Source organism: Petaurus breviceps, unplaced genomic scaffold (assembly GCF_028583685.1).
Source record: "Petaurus breviceps papuanus isolate PSGF00001 unplaced genomic scaffold, PetGlider_PUasm1.0 90730, whole genome shotgun sequence".
Lineage (NCBI taxonomy): Eukaryota > Metazoa > Chordata > Mammalia > Diprotodontia > Petauridae > Petaurus > Petaurus breviceps.
In genome coordinates, this window is record NW_027187324.1 from 778,014 (window position 1) to 780,877 (window position 2,864).

General features: G+C 37.0%; 1 pseudogene; it reads left to right on the plus strand.

Moving 5' to 3' along the window:
• Positions 1–715: 715 nt before the first annotated feature.
• Positions 716–1,566, plus strand: LOC138145123 (biogenesis of lysosome-related organelles complex-1 subunit 2 pseudogene; annotated as a pseudogene).
• Positions 1,567–2,864: the final 1,298 nt, after the last annotated feature.

Sequence of the window (2,864 nt, forward strand, 5' to 3'; positions counted from 1 at the left end):
GTTCTGTTCAATTTAATTGTTATATTTGGTAGAAACCTTCAGGCATGGAACGCCTTATAAATAAAAATGTGTTATTGTGACAGGAAAGGCATAACTTAAAAAGAGAAACACATGACAATTGTAAAGGCTTTCCTTGACCTGATAAATATGATTTCAGTGGGAGGTTTTTATGAGGATTTTTTTCCCTAATGAAATATAAAGTTGGGGAAACTCATGTAGCTATTAAATATAGCAGCTATGAAGTAAATCAACAGTGTTCTCATTGAAAAATAAGGGGGGAATGGTAATATCAAGAGATGAATTAAATAGTTTTCTCTCATTATGTCCATATATCGTTAAAACAGCTTAATGATCATGAAGTAGCTGTGAAAGCAATGATGAATTAATCTGCTTAAGGGATTTACATTGTCAAAGTAAAGTGGAAAGGTGAGATACTTATTTGGGTAATTCAGGTAAAAATATTTGCCAAGCTTTAGACAATATACTTGCATTAGTCAGATTTTGGTATTGGCCTACATTATTGACAAGATTCCTCTTCTTGTGTAATTTAGTGTTTTAAATCAGAAGAAAGCATTTTGATTTTTTATTATTTTTATTTTATGTATTATTTACTATTTTGCCTTCTGTGTTTGACTTTCGATGATCTTCCTGAAGATTCTGATCTAAAGACATCACAAGAGCCAGCGCATGGCGCAGTAACCGAAAGGCCTGTGGCTGGCTTATGCAGCCTGAAAAGGCTCAGGCATGGCGGCCGCAGCGGAGGGCGTCCCTGTAGCCCAGCGGGAGGGTCTGGGTCGAGAGGATGCCGTGGTGGAGACGGCCGAGGAGGCCACGGAGCCCGCCGAGGAGTACATTAGGGAGCTGTGCCAGGACATGTTCTCCAAAATGGCCATGTACCCGACAGGCGAGCTGACAGCCGCCAGTGAAGATTACAAACTTCTGGAAAATATGAACAAACCGACTAGCTTGAAGTATCTAGAAATGAAAGATATCGCAGTAGACATAAGTAGAAACCCAAACGACTTAAACCAGAAACATGCCGCCCTTCAGCCTTATCTGGATCAGATCACTTTAATTGAGGAGCAAGTAGCCGCTCTCCAGCAGGCAGCTTACAAATTGGATGCATATGCAAAGAAACTAGAAGCAAAGTACAAGAAGCTAGAAAGGCGATGAAAGAATTCTTTAGCACAAAGACTGAAACTACAAGAATGTTTTATAAGAAATATGTGGGATGGGACTTTATCCATAGGCTTCAGTTCCCAAAAGGGAGCGGTGCTGCTGACCCAAGGAGAATCCCAGCCCCGCCTCTGGCTGGATTGTGTAACTCTAGCCACCCCCGCTGTTTTCCTCAACCTGTCCCCCTGGAACCTCATCTTAGCGTGTGCTTCCTTGTGTGCCCTGGACCAAAGCTCAGAAATCAGGATCAACCCCATCTGGAGCAGACACAGATGAGAGGCTCTAGGCTCCCTGTCTCCTCCCTTGCCCCACCCCCCTCATAACCTGTTCTTCAGCTTAAATAATAAATGCCAACATATGAAAAAAAAAATAACAAAGACATCACAAGAACAAAATATCCGCTGCAATCCTAGAAAACTCAGGAATTCTCTGGGCACATGTTCCCGTGTTTACAAAGTGCGCTCCTTTATAATAGCCTTGTAAGACTGACAGTTTAAGTTTTACTTAATTTCATTAAATAAACAGGTACAACAGAAGAAGCCTTTTCCAATGCAGGATAGAAATTTGATTGTCCTACAACTCTGGAGTATTAAATTCATTTTTAGTTCATTTGAACCATTTGGAATTGTCTGTATTTTGGTATGTTTGGAGTGGAAAAATAGCCATGTCACTAAGATACTCATTAAAATTTTTACTGTAAAAATAAAGCAGTACCACCATTGACCATAAAAACACTTTCAAAAAGTACACAATCACATCATTCTGTAAAGGAAAGTAGAGCAAGGAGGGAAAGCTGTTTCTGACAAATGTTTATCAGTAGTTTAATATCTTGAAAAAAGAACTATCAGTGCTTCCTGCTACTTACATAGTTTATAATTTATTTTAATGTTTGTCTCACTCTCATTGTACTTTGAATAGCATGTATATAGTATAGTAGCGTGTAGTGTAGTATAGTATATAGTATCTATATAGCAGATTAGCTAAAATTTACCGTTGCATATTTAGATATGTGTGGAATATATATAATTATTAGTGAAAGTTATTTTTTATAATCAATAAACCATATTACTCTTGTAATATGTACTATATAGTAGTGCTATATGTACTATAAAGTAGTACTATATAAACTTAAAAGGTATATATATGGCTTTTTTACCTAAAACACAAACAAAAAAAGTTACATATTCTCTGCCAAATTTTTTGATTTAAAAAAATCCATCTAGATCAGGATTTTAGGATGCAACTGACCTTCCACCTTTCTCAGTCAGTAGTTTAAGCAATTTTGGATAATACAATTGTCTGGTTAAATCTCACTGAAGAAACAAATTTTGAAAAATATATTAATGAATGCTCTAAGGGAAAATTATAATTCTATATAAACATGCAAATCCATCAAAATTGAAATTTAAAATAAAATTCTTAATAGTAACCCTAAATATATAGGACCCAAAGCAATCCTGTAAATAGCATAGCATTATACTATTTTTCTTGGGTCCAGTTGGATCTACCTTAACATAAAACCAGGTAGATCACCAGCCCCAGGAGGTAGGTAGGACCGTAGAGATGTAGCATCCAGGGTCTCTTCTGCATAATGAGAAAGTCTGGTGCCACATTTTTGTTCTATCTGAGAAGAGGAAGGACTGAGGAGAAAATGAAGACTAACACTACTTCTTTGGCTGTAGGTAATT